General features: G+C 41.1%; 1 long non-coding RNA gene across 1 annotated transcript; it reads left to right on the top strand.

The window, feature by feature from the left end:
- The first annotated feature begins 7,338 nt into the window (after window positions 1-7,338).
- LOC124092093 (uncharacterized) lies at window positions 7,339-12,612 on the top strand. The gene is made up of 2 exons (XR_009226706.1): window positions 7,339-7,728; window positions 11,410-12,612. It is a non-coding gene; the product is annotated as an uncharacterized LOC124092093 (long non-coding RNA).
- Window positions 12,613-15,613: the final 3,001 nt, after the last annotated feature.

Here is a 15,613-nt window from a genome sequence, read left to right as displayed (position 1 = left end):
CACATAGTTAGTGTTAATGGCAATTGGGTTGAGGAGCAGAGCCTGCCCTTTAGTTAAAAGATTAGAAAAACACAAGACTCGGTGTGCTTTGACCAAGGATCAAGAAAATTCTTTAAGAAAGCAATTAAATAGGTCATATGAAAAAAGGAAATTACTTTGGAAATTAAAAATAGAATAATGAAAAATTAATATAGATATATTTTAGAGTCACTTCGGAATAATAGGCTTTCACTATTTTAAGTGTGTTTTACTATAGGGGCTGGGGACGTGGCTCAAGCGGTAGGTAGTGCGTTCACCTGGCATGCCTGTGGCCCGGTTCGATCCTCAGCACCACATACAAACAAAGATGTTATGTCCGCCGAAAACTAAAAAAAAAAAAATTAAATATTAAAATTCTCTCTCTCTCCCCCCCTCTCTTAAAAAAAACTGTTTTACTGAAACTTTAGATTAAAAGTAAGAAAGTTACTAATAATTATAGATGTGCTTTAAAGTTAAAGGTTAATGAAATAATTATAGGTATGATTTAAAGTTAAAAGTTAACAATAGACCAGGAGACGTGTAGTCGAGCTGTGAACTATAGTGTTAAGGGCCAGGCTATATGAGCAATGACCAAAAGACTCCGTTTTACCCTGAGACTCCATATCATGGAAGAAAGGCTTCTCCCGTGGGAAAGCCCCGCCTCTCTACCCATTAATGGTTTCCTACAGAGCACACTTGGCAACACAAAACAGCAATTCTTACACAATGTAAAATTGTTCTCTTTGCTTTCCATTTTTCTTGGGCAATTTCCCTTGTCAGAGATTGATTGCCTAGACCTTAGTAACCATTCTATAACTTTTGACCCACTTCCCTTCTGCTGGCTTGCTGCTCTGCCAACCTGGAAAGTCCTGCGGGAAATACCAATGTACCCACTGCATTGTCTCCTAAATTAAATGCCCTGTGCAGCTTCTGGACCTGCTTGCTTACAGCTATATCCACCCAGATTGTTGTTGTTGTTGTTGTTGTTGTTATTGTTTGTATTTACATATCCTAAAATGCTCAGGCTTGGGCCTGTTCCTTGCAGAGACAGTTATGGGTCTGTAAGGGTAAAAGAAATTGAAGTTAAAGCGTAAAAGTTAAAGGGTCAAAGACCGGGTGTTGTAAACTTTCTAAGCTGCAAGGTCTGAGTTAAAATGTAAAGGATTAGGTATTGTTAGGTTTCTATGCTACCTGCAAAACCTGAAATTTCTGTAGCTGTTAAGACAATGCTTGGAACTGCCCAGTAAATATTTCCCCTGACTATTTGGTTGTTTAATAAGGGCTCCGTGTGGTCGCACATAGGCATTGCAGGGCCTGGAACAATCAGTTTAAATGTAACCCCCTCCTTAGGAATGACCTATCACTCCAGCCTGACCTGTTCCCACCAATGAATGAACCAATCATGTTTAGGAGTTGTTGTTCAATTTTCCCGCGCCTCATGATGATTTGTTCTGATGTATACAAAGCCCTCCGCCCTCCCCAAAAAGTGTACTTAAGCAGTGCTCAGCCCCTGCTCAGGGCTCTGGGCTGTTTTCCCTTCTTGAGTGGGCACGGAGCCCCAGCATGCTGGTTCAATAAATCCCCTTCTGCCAATTGCATGAGTGGTCACTTGGTGATCTCTTTCTCCGACGTTTCGCGGGACCCTTACAGGTCATGCAGGGAGCTGTCCCTGGCTGGCCGGCTAAATTCTGTCAATCTGGACAGAACTGGGACTTGGTGTGTTTTCTGAGTGACTTGCCCCACAACAGTATGCACCTGATGATTAAGGGGAAAATGTAAAAGCTTACTCATGATTGGCAAAGGTTACAGGAAAATATTTTAAACCATGTCCTCAATATATCTTAGGTAATCAATATGTCAGAAAGATTGTGACTCTTGGAAAGTATGTACACCAAATAATTTTCGGGCTTTGAGGTTATTTATTAACTACCTGGAAAGATATCTGCAAAAAAAGATATAAAAATAAAGGTCCCCCTAAGGGCAGCAGATTCCTTTTGAAGGCTGCTCAGAACTTGCAAGTTGCTGTCCTTCAGGACCACATAAAAATTAATAAATAAAGTTATTGTGTCCAACTACACCTAATTTTTTTTTCTAAAAATTAAAAAGTAGGGACAGAGTAATACTGAGACAATCTCGGTGAATGTGTTTGTCTCTCTGTGCACCATGTCGCCCCTTGACATGTCTTGACAACATTTCAATATCTTGCTGAACCTCACTCCTCAACCTGGGCCCAGGGATGTTTTGTGTCACTGATGAGGCCTCTTTGGTCCAGGTCCCAGAGACACCCTCATGAATAAAAGCAAATCATTGGCCTCAGCCCACAGGCGAAGGGAGACTGTCGCAAGTCTCCACAGAGTTTCCTAAAATGTGAGGATGAAGAGGAGCAAGGAAGAGGTACATGTGCTTGAAAAAGAGTCAAGAGGTTTACCCAGAACGTGACTTGTTCATTGGACACGGGTTAGCAAGGCAGTGAGATTTGAGGGTGGGGCTAATTAAACATACTTAAGCCATTTAAATGTTTATATCATTCTTCATGTGGGAGGAGAAACATGTTCTTCAGAAATAGATCTGAAGTGGAATTTGGGAACAAGTGGTTAAATGTTTAGTCACAGCATTCAGCAGAAATCCTGGGGCAGGAAACACAGAAAACAGGAAGTGTTTGCAGCCCATTCACAAATGCACCCTGTGGCTGGGCAGGGACAGGAGGAATGAAGAGGCAGTGCTTTGATGGACAGCTGAAGCTGGAGAATGAACTGAACTCCCAGAGTGCAAGTTCACAGTAAGGATGTGACTCCTATTTCCTACTTGGATTCTGAATTATTTTCTTTCTGTTTTATTGTTTTCTACATTTAATTTGCTATGAGTGATGATTGATTCAAGACTCACATTATAATCTTACTGCTTTCTGCTTGCTAAATGACCTTCCACAAATCTTCATGATTTCATTTAAATACTTGGGAATTATTTCCCAATACTTGATACTGTTTTATACAAAAATGTACAATGAACTTTTGAAAAGATTGTTATTGATTCTAATTAGTTACATATGACAGCAGAATGCATTTTGTCACATTCTACATGGGTGGATTATACCTCCTCATTCTTCTGGTTGCACGTGATATAGAGTTACACTGCTCATGAAGTCAGAGGGTACAGAGGGTAATGACGTCTGATTTATTTTACTTTCAATCCTACCTCCATAACCCCTCCCCTTTTTTCACTTCCCTCTGTGTAATCCAAAATTCCTCTATTCTTCCCAAGAACCTCACCCTTTTTGTGAATTAGATCTGCATTATCTGGGAAAACACTAGGCCTTTGAGTTCTTGGGACTGGCTTATTTCCCTTAGTGTAATATTCTCCATTCTCCAGCAAATGTCATCATTTTGTTCTTCTTTTAGGCTGAGTAGTATTCCATTCTGTATATATACCAAAATTTCTTTAACCATTCATCTGTTGAAGGTCACAGAGATTGGTCCTTTGTTACAAAATGTCATTGAGTCTGACAAACCATCCTCTACCTCAGAGCAAAGCCTGACCCAGGAAGGAGCGTGACCCTTGTCCTTGGAATGACCCACAGAGCACTCCTAGGCACATACCCACCCTGCTGAGTTGTTTATGTACAAATAACAGGAGAGATCTGCTGGACCACGTGTCCCTGACTCAGTCAGGCTAGGTGAGGACCCATAGCAACCCCCTACAACCACCAATCAGCATGAGACAGGGAAAATACCTGGGATGCCAGATGACCCCCCAGTAGTTTATAGAGCTTGATAACATGTTGGGAAACCATGTAGTTCAACACACACTCCCCTTGTGGCTTAAACCAATCAGTTCAAAGGAATCCCCCTCTTGTACTAACTGATAGACCCAACCTGATCTTTTCTTAAAATTTGGAGCCATCTCGCCACAAAGCCATGAAAAGCTAATTTCGGCTTTACTATAAATTACTGCAAATTCTGAACCTGCTTGGAATGCCTGCCCATGCCTTGAACTCACCCATGCCTGGCTCTCTGACCAGAGAGCAGCCCTCTCTGAAACTTTAGTGACACCTCATAAATATTGGCCTTCTGCCGGGGTCCTGCCCTAGCGGGGTCCAGGGAGTCCTGAAGGATGAGGGGCGTCGGCGAAAAGATGATACCGGAGTCGTTCTGTTCAAGCAATCTCCAGAGAGAGAGCTCTAATGCAGCTTTCTCTGGGTCATCTTTTATTGCAAATTTTCTCATCATTATAGATTCAGATACGCCATTGATTATACAATTTAAAACCTTGCAAGACATGACATTTCCTTAACCATGATTGGGGGTACAAAAAATGTAATATTAATTTACATTTTTTCAGGATATGACCTTTAGTTATGTAATTATTAAAAGTACAGAATCATTAATAAAATGCATCACTAATTTACATTTTTCAGATTTTCCCAAGATTTACTATTTTCCCCAAGATATGCTATTATTAACTAATGCCAAACTACGTAACCAGACTCTAAGTCTCCTAACCTATCATTAACGTAAAGTACACTTGTACTTTATTTCTAATCTAAAATTCCCATCTAAAAAAGTCCCCTTAAATCTTATATTTAAAACATCCTAAAATTTATAAATCATTCTTAAAATACATCATAAACCTATACAACTAAAAACTTAAGAATTTCTAAACTGAAGAATCTAAATAAAATAATATTTCTAACATTATTCTAAAACTGTGTCTTATAAAGCTGTTTTAATTAATTCCTAAATTTATTCTCATAAAACTGGTTGAGCTGCTTTCTCAAAGAGTTTCTTTGTTTCTCAGTCAAGGTGCACTAGTTCTCATATCTTTATAATCTTTCTCAATAGAAAGTAAGTCCTAAACATCAGTCCACTTTCCACCAATATTAACTATGCTCATCATGAATCCCTATGTAAAGTAAAAAGGGTTTATAAAAAGAGAAGAATATATCTTTTTATGTTATAACTTTCCTAAGTGTATAATATAACTTTCCTCAATCAAAAATGAGACTACATATGGTGGGCTTTGAAAAACAAGCATAATAATTAGGTTTTCTAAGAGCTTGGGTTCTAGTTGATATAATCGATGTGGTGCCTAAAATTCTCATGACCTTTCAGAGGATGATTGTTGTCCAATATCACATTTGTCCTCAATGTACTGAGATAGAAGAACAGCCTTCTACTTTGTCCTTGATATGCTGAGGGGTATTAGAACAGCCTCCAAGGCATGAACTACCTGTTATGTTCTAGCCATCTGAAATTTAATTTGTTTAGCATTTAACATACTCATGCCTCCTGTCAGAAACATAAGCATGAAAATGCAAAGTCCCAATTACATAAAAAAGGGTCTCATGGTTTCGGTTTCCCACCAACCATTGTGGCTCTGCCAGCATTCATCCTCACTGTGACCCTGTCAAGACAGTGAGTGGGGGATCGCCTTCACCAGCCTTCCCAGGCCAGATAACGACCCTTTCTGAGGCTCTAATGGTCCTCATAAATTCTGTTGTTGGGGCCAGCAAAAAATGTAAACTACCATTAGTGTGAAGCTCCTCAGAGTTCTGTTATCTGTAACCCCCTTTGTGTAACTTTCTGGGCTATAAGGCTGGGCTGCAGGAAAGCTGGGGTGGCTGTCTTGTTCCCGCCATTTTGGGAGGGAGAGGCAGCCAGGCCAGTCAAAATAATAAGCTTGGTTTAATTTGATTTGAATTGGAGTCAGCGGTCTTTTCTTGCGTCCTGGTCTAACACTAACCCAACTTGTTCCCACCAGTGAATGGGCTAATCATGTTTTAGAGTTGTTTTATGATTTTCCCACAGTGTATGATGATTTGCTAAGAGATGCTATGATGTATGGGAAGTCCCTGCCTTCCCCAGAGTGTAGAAAACTGCTGCCAACCCTCAGCTCGGGGCCTCTCAGCGTCACCAGTTGCTTGGTGCACATGGAGGACAGAGCTACCTCACAATAAACGCTTCCTTGCTGCTTTGATCCATCTTGGTCTCTGGCGGTCTTTTGGGGGTCCCAAATTTGAGCATAACAGGTCTAGGGAAGATTATTGTAATAAACTTCAACTGGGCTTGAATTTTGTTAAATCTTTGTGAATTCTATAATTGTTTTGTAAAAGTAAAATAAATTTTTATAAATATATTTTAAATTTCGAAAAAAGAAAAAGAGAACAGTACACCACAAATTGACAGAAGGATTCAGTTTATTCTCCACACTTGGAGAGAAATTGACAAGTTCCCTAAAATCCACATCACTTTGTGAAGAAAACCAAAACTGTGGGCTGGGGATGTGGCTCAAGCGGTACCACGCTCGCCTGGCATGCGTGCAGCCCGGGTTCGATCCTCAGCACCACATACAAACAAAGATGTTGTGTCCGCCGAGAAATAAAAAATAAATATTAAAAATTCTCTCTCTCTCTCTCTCTCTCTCTCTCTCTCTCTCTCTCTCTCTTTAAAAAAAAAGAAAACCAAAACTATGACCCACTCTTTCAAATACATGACAAAACTCTGTGGTTCCGCACACTGACATCAATTCTTACTGAAAACTACAGTGAACAAACCACAAAGTTCTAGCCTGAGAATGGATTCTTAGAAACCAATTTGAAGATGGAACAATGCACACAATTGTGAACAATTCATTATAGTAAACGGATTAAGAACTTCAATGAGGATAGAAGTGTTTTCTAAAATGATTCCAGAAAACTCAAAAGTTGTCCTGCAAAATGATGAAGCTGGAGCCCCAGCCCCAGTCACACACCAAACATACAGTCATCCATGGTTAACAAATATATGAAGAAAAGTTCAACATCTCTAGCAATTAGAGAAATGCAAGTTCAAACTACCCTGGCATTCCATCTCACTCCATCAGGAGGGCAATTCTCAGCAATACAAGTAACATTAAATATTGGCGAGGATGTGGGAATATGTTGTCTTTAGAATTTTTTTTTTTTAATAATTCCAGAGACCCTAAATAAATGTAATGAGTTATTAAGATGATTAGTGGGATATGTTGTTGAGTCCTCTCCCGTGGGGAAAGTGCTTTTGTGGACGTTTTTTAGATTGTTTGTATGAATCTATATATTTTAAAATATTAGATAAAGACTTTTTGGGTTAATGTACTAGAAGTCAGCGCTTGGAGAGTGAGAAAACAGGGAAGGAAAATGTTGTGATGAGACTCAATACAAGGATTCTTTCCCCGTAGAGAAGTAAGTTTTATTTTTCTGTTTTCTGTTTTTTTTTTTTTTTTTTTGTGAACACTCAGTTTATACTGAACCCCTACTGGGTCCGAGGGCCGAATCCAGACTGCCTTAAAATCTGATAGTAACTCTGGTGTCTGCCATTAAAGCTCACTTTTAAAGTCCCACGTGCTGCCAGGGAAAGTACAAAGGCAGGAGGACACAAGCTGCAGGCACAGGTCGCCCGTGGGATCCCGCCAAGGCCGGGGAATACAGACAAACCAAATGGAATGCCACAGCCTAGGGCAGCCCTAGGGCAGCGGGCTCCAAGCTGTTTCCATCACCATGGTAACCGCCCAAGCCTGGCCTCACAGCGGGCTTCCTGGTCCCGCCTCCTGCATTTCAACAGGCTTCTCATTGGTCCTTCCAACTGTCACTCAGACAGGACTTCTGGTCCCACCTTCCAGCCACTAACCTGTACTTCCTGTTTCAGACCTGCTACCCAGATAAATGCCCAGAACCTGCATTTTTAAGAACACCCACCTGTAAGTGCTAAGGAAAGATCTTTTTCAGGCAAAATCTAATTCCACATTTTCGTTCCTTGCAGCCCTAAGCCGGACTTGCTCTCAAGGCCAAATAACTTGATTTCTTACCCCTCAGCAGCGTCCCTTGGGAGCCTTCCTTTTCCTCCCTATGGTTATGTTGCTAAATGTTGCTATCTCACATTTGGCTTTTAATTTTGAAAGTTATGGGGATGCATTTGCTTATCGCAGAAAGAAACCCGGCAATGTTTCTGGGAAGACCCCAAAATCCTCATTCTTTTCCTGACTGTGTAATTACAAGAAATAAGTAAATGTATACACAAGGATCATCAGCCACATCACGGGACATCACATGCAAGCATGCACTCCTAGTTAAGAATAAATTGAAATGGATCCAAAATATCTTAAGATCCACGTGGTTACATAAAGTTAATCAATTATATTGTATTAATTACAGGTGATGTATATTGTATTAATTATCTACAGAAATATCAAGGACTTTAACTGTGTTTTCATTGATATGTCTTTCCTTTTTTATATATATTTTTGAAAGTTGTTGATGGACCTTTACTTTTTAAATTTATTTGTATGTAGTGTCGAGAATCGAAGCCAGTGCCTCATGCATGCCTGGCAAGCATGCTACCACCGAGCCACAACTCCAGCCCTCATTGATATTTCCTTTTATCAAGGTACAAAGATTCTAAGGTTTTCAGAAATTATTTCAAAGTATAACCAGGAAAAATTCTAAAAGGAATTTCAACAGAGGAGAAGCAACATTGGAGGTCCTAAGAAGAAAGAAATCATCTTTGGGTAAACCAAGATCTTTATATTCTAGATTTTAATGATAAAAATATTTTCCTAAATAGAAATATTTTTATATTATTAATTAGATAATAGAGAAATGTAAAAAAAGATTTTTATGTACTGGGCTGACTAAAAATTTTAACTGATTGATTCAAGGATATTTCAGGCCATTTCCCTGATTTTACTATCTATGCTGATAGTGAGCTAATATTTTGGTTCATATTTTGACATGATAAAGACCTATTAAAATGTTAAGTTTAACTCCTTTAAGCAAGGACTTTATTGCCTAGTGATTCTTATTGTTTAAAGCAAGGATTAATTTTGGTGAATAAATTCATATCCTTGATTAAACACTAAATATATTAAACTGCTGACTTAGATTCCAATTTTTACAATTCTCCTTGGAGACTAAGTTTGATTGATTCAGAGACTGTTCATTCTTGCATATTTTGTTTGTTGAATAATTTTGAGATATGGGAATTTTTTTAGGATGGAGGTTCTCCAAATTAAAGTTGTATGTTAGTTTTGAGCAATCAAAGTTGCAAACCTTGTTGAAAATTCATTGACATTATAGAAGTTCTCTGACTGGACCTATTATTTATAAAACTATGGTAGGATTTATATACTGCTTAATCATATTTTTGAAAAGACAATTGAGAGACATCTATTTAAAGGATAATATTCTGAGACAAAGATATTGTGAGACCTTCTCTCAGAAAGACATTGAGGATTCCTTTTAAATTGTTAGGATGGATCAACTAGTATATATTGAGAAATTACAATAATCAACACAAGGTAAATCTGATCATGTAAATACTTTACTACTATCTATAACTTAAACTGATGATACTATGGCTTATGCCAAGTCTTTACTCAGTTTTATTAAATTAAGAAAAGGGGGAATACAGTACCCCAGAGGCACACACTAGATCTTACAAAATATTTATTTTTTCCCCTTAATTGTAATATTGAGAATCTCAGGGGATATAGCTCAGTTGGTAGGGTGCTTTTCTCACATGCACAAGGCCCTGAGTTCAATCCCCAGCACCACCACCAAAAAAAGAAAAAAAAAAATTGAGACTTCTGCTGAATTTACTGAATCATGTTCACTGCTGCTGAACATGATTCAGTAAATTAAATCAGATTTGAAAAGATAGAATTTAAACCTGTCATCATGAAAATGACTGAAACACCTGACACAGGAAGGTAAACCTTCCAGCTGCAGAGTTTACAACCATGCAGCTTCATGAGCTTGTCAGGTAAGTAAAAATTATGAAGAGACTTCTATGGACCCATTTCTCAGATCTATTTTTTAAAATTTATTTTTTAGTTGTAGATGGAAACAATCCCTTTATTTGTTTATTTTTTTATGTGGTGCCGAGGATAAAACCCAGGGCCTCGCACGTGCTAGGCAAGCGCTCCACCACTGAGCCACAACCCCAGCCCTCAGATCCATTTTTAATGTACATTGTGGTGTGGACTGGAAAGTCCACCAATGAAACTAGATTAATCATACTGACTGTAGTGGTCAGTTATATGTTGATCCTATGTTAAACAGGTTGTCTGGGATTATATTTGAGGAAAACACAGTATATGAGAAACCTAAACCAGAGAATCATGCTGACCCTTTGAAATTAAGACTACGTATCTGGACAATTGTCCAAATAGAAAGCTTGTTGAAATAGAATTTTTCTATACAGGCCAGTTGTTTACATAAGGTATCCACCAATGCATGGTTGCCCTGATCATTCTACAATAGAAACTGACACCTTTCCTAAGTATTATTCCTGAGTATTCCTAAGTATTATGCAAATGTCTGGCCAGTACAACACAAGAGGTCTAGAAATAGTGGATGCATTTTAGGCTGGTCTCCTAGAATGGACAAGAGCAGTTACAGGAGGATTCTGGCACCTGGAGGTTGATTGGTAATACCCTAACCCTCAGTGAGATGGCACCCAAAAGGATGTTTGGATGTTTGTCTTCTGCCTTCAGAATATGTACATCACTGACCGACGTAATAGACTCCTTAAATATGAGAGTTAAGAGGAAGGATGATGAATATCCTGTAGCCTGTATGAATGCAACTCACCTTATGGCATCACTAGGTATTGCCGGCTGGTATTTCAGAGCTACACTCTGCTGAAGTTCATGTTCGGGTCTGAAACAGGTGCATGCCAATGAACCAGACCTAGGCCAGCTCCAGTCTCATGATCTTTGAAGTGACTACTAATAATATTTAATTATTCCTTGCTTGTGTGATACAGTCTTTATGTCTCTGTTTCAAACTTACAACATATGGATTTTCTTAATGCTTGACTTAAATTACTTTCAAGATCTTTCATAGTCAGATAAATGCTGATGGAAAAATTAGAACAGAGTTAAAATGCTCTAAAAAGCCACTGTAATAAATATTGTGACTGAGCCCTCTGCTCCATGGAAAGGCTGAAACACCATGCCAAATGAACATGTCCATGTTACCATTGCCAAGTGCAAGGCTTCCCAATAAAATCAAGAAAAGATGAAGAATCTTCTGATGAGTGTTTGGCAGAATAATAATAATAATAACCTGGAACTTCCAAGTTGGTTATGTCCCTGAGATAGTATGTTTTCTACTAATGCCTTTTGTGTTTCAATAGCAGATCATGATGACCTCGGACCAAGAATCCAGTGATGGAAGGATTTAATTTCCCAATTGCCTTCAAATATTAAGGAAGGGCTGGGGATGTGGCTCAATCGGTAGCGCACTTGCCTGGCATTTGTGAAGCCCGGGTTCCATCCTCAGCACCACATACAAACAAAGATGTGTGTCCACCGAAAACTAAAACATAAATATTAAAAAATTCTCTCTCTCTCTCTCTCTCTCTCTCTCTCTCTCTCCAGGAGCCATCACAGAACCCAAAGAAAAAGGTCTCAGTGTCTCTTGTGTGGTTATTTCGTGCAGCTCAGTTCCCCTGGAGTGACCCTGAGTGTTTTCGTGTGAGGAAGCGGCAGCCAGTGATGCAGACAGGGTCCCTGTCCAGCTTTCTGATTCTTCGAGCTGTCTGTAGTGCGAGCCTCACCCAGACCAAGGCGGCCCCCCTTCACTTTGAAACCATCCAAAACAGGGGGCTGGCAGGACACTTCTCCTTACTTTTCTGGCCAGGGGTGGGCAGGAGAGTTTCAAATTTCAAATCCCCCTCCCAGGGAGCACTTGGGAGGCTGTTGGCCTGGCCCTTCTGCCGGAGGAAGAGCCCACTCCAACCCCAAGCCCTTCGTGGCTATCCTGACCAAGGGGACCTGGTCTCTAGCAGGGCTTCCCCATCCCTCTGTGGTCTCCCCTTCCTGATCAGGGTCTTGATGGAAGCCAGAGCCCCAACCTGCATTCACTCAGGCAGCCAGGAGGGAGATCTGGGGCAACGTTGGGACTAGTTTGCTCATTACGTTTCCTGATCTAGGTCTCAGGTGCTGATGAAAAGTGGGCCTGGGGGTTAGTCATGCTGGGATTGTCACTCTCTTGAAAGTGCCTCTGTGTAGAGCCCTCCATCACCTTTGCAACCCAGGGAGCCTGGGACACTGTCCCCAGTCACAGACCTTCATGTCCCCTCCCCCTTGCAAGAACAGCCTCCAGAACCCAGCCTCTTCATGGGCAGAAGATGTGGCGTGTCTGTCATCTTGTCATTGCCTCCCCTCCCATTGTCCTCGTGGCACCCCACTCTTCTGTGCAGACACCAGGCCCTTCTTCAGGCCCCAAAGTAGCTTGTGATTGAAGTTGACCCTGGAATGTTCATTTTGGTCAGAATGTGAAAGATGCTTCCATATCCACTCTCCACGGAGGCCCTGAGGGCAGGAGGATCATGAGGTCAGAGCCAGGCTCAGCAAAGACAGGTGCCAAGCTACTCAGGGAGACCCTGTCTCTAAATAGAAGACAAAATAGGGCTGGGAGGGGGCTCAGTGGTTGAGTGCCCCTGGGTTCAATCCCTGGTACCCCAGCTCTCCAAAAAACGGCCCCCTGTTCCTGCTGATGAGAAGAACCATGGCCTCTGAGACAGAATATCACATGCTTCTCCTTTACTAATAAAGCAATAAAACATTTTTTCCCCCAAAGCTGTGTCCTGATTATTGGATTGGCACTGGGGACAAGGATGGAGTCTTCAGTAACTCCTTAACCTCATGTATTTTGGAAAAGAATGCACATGAATTCATCAAGGTGGGCCCCATTTTACAGGATTATTCTCTTAACCTTCTGTTCCCACCATTCTTCTGTGTGTCCCCTAGAAGACTGAGAGACACAGGTACAGAAAAAGCACAGCTTTCGCTGAGAGTCTTTCAGGATGGAACACCTGGGGGGGCAGGCAAGTTGCAGTCAGCATTTTATCCTCTGGTTCACAAGTTCCCCGCTTCCCACCCCAGTTCCTTGTTAGCAAAGTTCTATGGGGTGTACCAGCTTCCAGATCTTCACCTGGGTTTCCCACTGGGCTGTTTAAAGAAGTATGCTGCTGGGCAGACTGGCACATGCCTGAAATCCCAGTGGCTTGGGTGGTTAATGCAGGAAAATTGCAAGTTTGAAGCCAGCCTCTGCAGCTTAGTGAGGCCCTAAGCAAGTTACCCAGACCCTGTGTAAAAGTAAAAAAGAGCTAGAAATTTGGCTCAGTGTTTAGGCAGCCCTCAGTTAAATCCCTGGTATCAGAAACCCCACATATTTGTTTATAAAGCAATACACCATTAGTTGTCCCCACCTCCCTTTGTCCTTTTGTGCCAGGAAAGTCTTGTTGGATTGAGTGCATCTTGGACATAGATCCTTTTTTACTTTCCTACATCAACACTGTTTCTTTCTCTCTTGGTCAGGGTGACCCCTCCCCTACCTCCTGTGTGTCCAGGGTGGTTCAGGTGCATGGACTCGGGATCTGCCACATCCACAGTCTGGGGCTGTCGGAGTAACTCTCCATTTTGCTCTACTTGCCCTCAGGCTGCCTTTCTTATGTCTCAACTCTACATTTAAGGCAACATACTATATTCTGAATATAGATCAGTGGACTTTTTATTTCTCACACCAAGTACATCTCATCAGAATAAGCGACACATTCATACTAACAACTCCAGCTAAATAGAAAACCCTTATCCTACCTAGCTCTCCATCCTTCCACATACAGTTGTAAGTCCTTTTCTACATTCCATTTTTGTATGTTTATTCTTATGCATGTCATATCTCTAAAATTACAAACTAAATAGTGTCTGGCTGGAAAAGTTATTGCATCAGGAAATTCTAAATTCTAAGTCTTTTGAGGAAGTTAAAAGGAGACCAGTGATCTAATTAAGAATTTTGTTCATTATTTTTATTATTTATTTATTTATGGTGCTGGTGATTGAACTCAGTGGCACTTGGCCACTGCACCACATTACCCAGCCATGTTTGGTATTTTATTTAGAGTCAAGCTCTCATCGAGTTGCTTAGCACCTCATTTTTACTGATGCTAGATTTGAACGAGCAATCCTCCTGTCTCAGCCTCCTGAGCCTCTGGGATTACAGGCATGAACAACCATGCTTGGCCTAACCCTCTTATTTGTCAATTTCTTCACTTGATTGATAGTAGGTTGGAGTCACCATCTGGAGTTATTCTCTCAGGTCCATTACAGTTATGCTCACACCCACCTTCTTTGAACCACAATAAAAGGGATGCTCAGAGGCAAAGTGCCCCTGCCCTCAATTCAGTCTCTACCATGGGGGACAATAAAAGCACCTGGAATTCAATTCTCAGCCCTGGGCAACTATGTGCCCACTTTTCCACACCGGTGGGAATATGACTTCTTACACAATAGCCCCCCTTGGCCATGGGCAATATTGTTAGGTAGAATGAACTTGGGCCAGTGAGCAGGATGTGAAAGACTTCACAAAGCCCAACTTAAAAGCAGAGAATAAAATTTTACTTAATTTCCAAGAGGGGGGTAGACATGACAGGCAGTATTGGCCCCAAGTTGCAATTTTTTATGGTTTATATGCAGGGTTAATGGGCAAGCTGAGCAGGGTTTTCGTTTCTTTCTGGTTTGACTATCAGTTGAAACCCAGGAAGCTGAGAGCGCTGGGTCAGCTTCTGGGGGAATGTTGTTTTGTCTGGTTTGTGGCTTTTTTTGAAAACCTTGACATGGCAAGAATACACTGGAGGGGGCCTTCCTGCTGACAAAGTGAGGTCAGTCTGTGCAATAGAGTGACATGTGTCAAGGGGGCAAGTGAGCGTGAGCTCACAGACATGTTATAAGACCACAGAGGCCTGAAGCTTAAATCCTACAGATAATACTAAATCCTAGATACAATTTCCCCTGTGCATACAGCCTATAATTATCCTTCTATAAAACCTCAAAGTCCTTGTCAGCACCTGAAGACAGGGTAAGGATAGGGTTTCCTTGTCATCCTGGTGTAGCTGCACTGGTCAAAGTTTCTTTCCTGCTTTGCATCATGACCTTTTCTGTTTGATTTTGGGGCAAACACCTGACCAGACCTGTGGGATCACCAGAGTCAGGTCTCTGCATAAGACTTCCTAACAGTCAAAGTAGAACATCTACACTAAGCACAAGGCACCCATTTTATTTCCACCACACATTGCTGCCCTAGAGGATTGCCTTCCTTCCTCCCCCACCCTCTCTGCTAGGGATGGAACCCTGAGCATCAGAGCCAACCCCAATTGCTTCCTTTCATAGCTCAGGCTGCCTCCTCAAAGCAACAGAGGCCAGGAGGTGAAGAGAATTACTAAAATAGTTTTCAAATTGTTCTCATTTTTAGATATTATGTATGGGTCATACATATGATATCTTTAAATAGTGTTTCAAAAATTGGGAGACTGTGTCTTTCTAAGTCGCTTGAGGTCGCATCAGCTGAAAAAAAAAATATGTTATATAGTTCTTTCTTTTTCTTTGAGGTACTGGGGAATAAACCCAGTGGGGCTTGACCTGGACCTCTGAGCTACATCCCACCGTTTTCATTTTATTTTAAGAGAAGATCTCACTGACCTTGGGCTCCTCCAGCCTCAGCCTCCCCGAAAAGCTGTGCTTTGTTTTTGTGTTGAGGTTAAACCCAGGGCCTCGCCATGCTCAGAAAGCACTCTATGGCTGA

This window comes from Marmota monax, unplaced genomic scaffold, assembly GCF_021218885.2.
Source record: "Marmota monax isolate L192 unplaced genomic scaffold, Marmota_monax_Labrador192_F-V1.1 WCK01_AAM20220418_F8-fsc00168, whole genome shotgun sequence".
In the NCBI taxonomy this organism is placed as follows: Eukaryota; Metazoa; Chordata; class Mammalia; order Rodentia; family Sciuridae; genus Marmota; species Marmota monax.
This window is presented reverse-complemented; position numbering and strand designations above follow the sequence as displayed.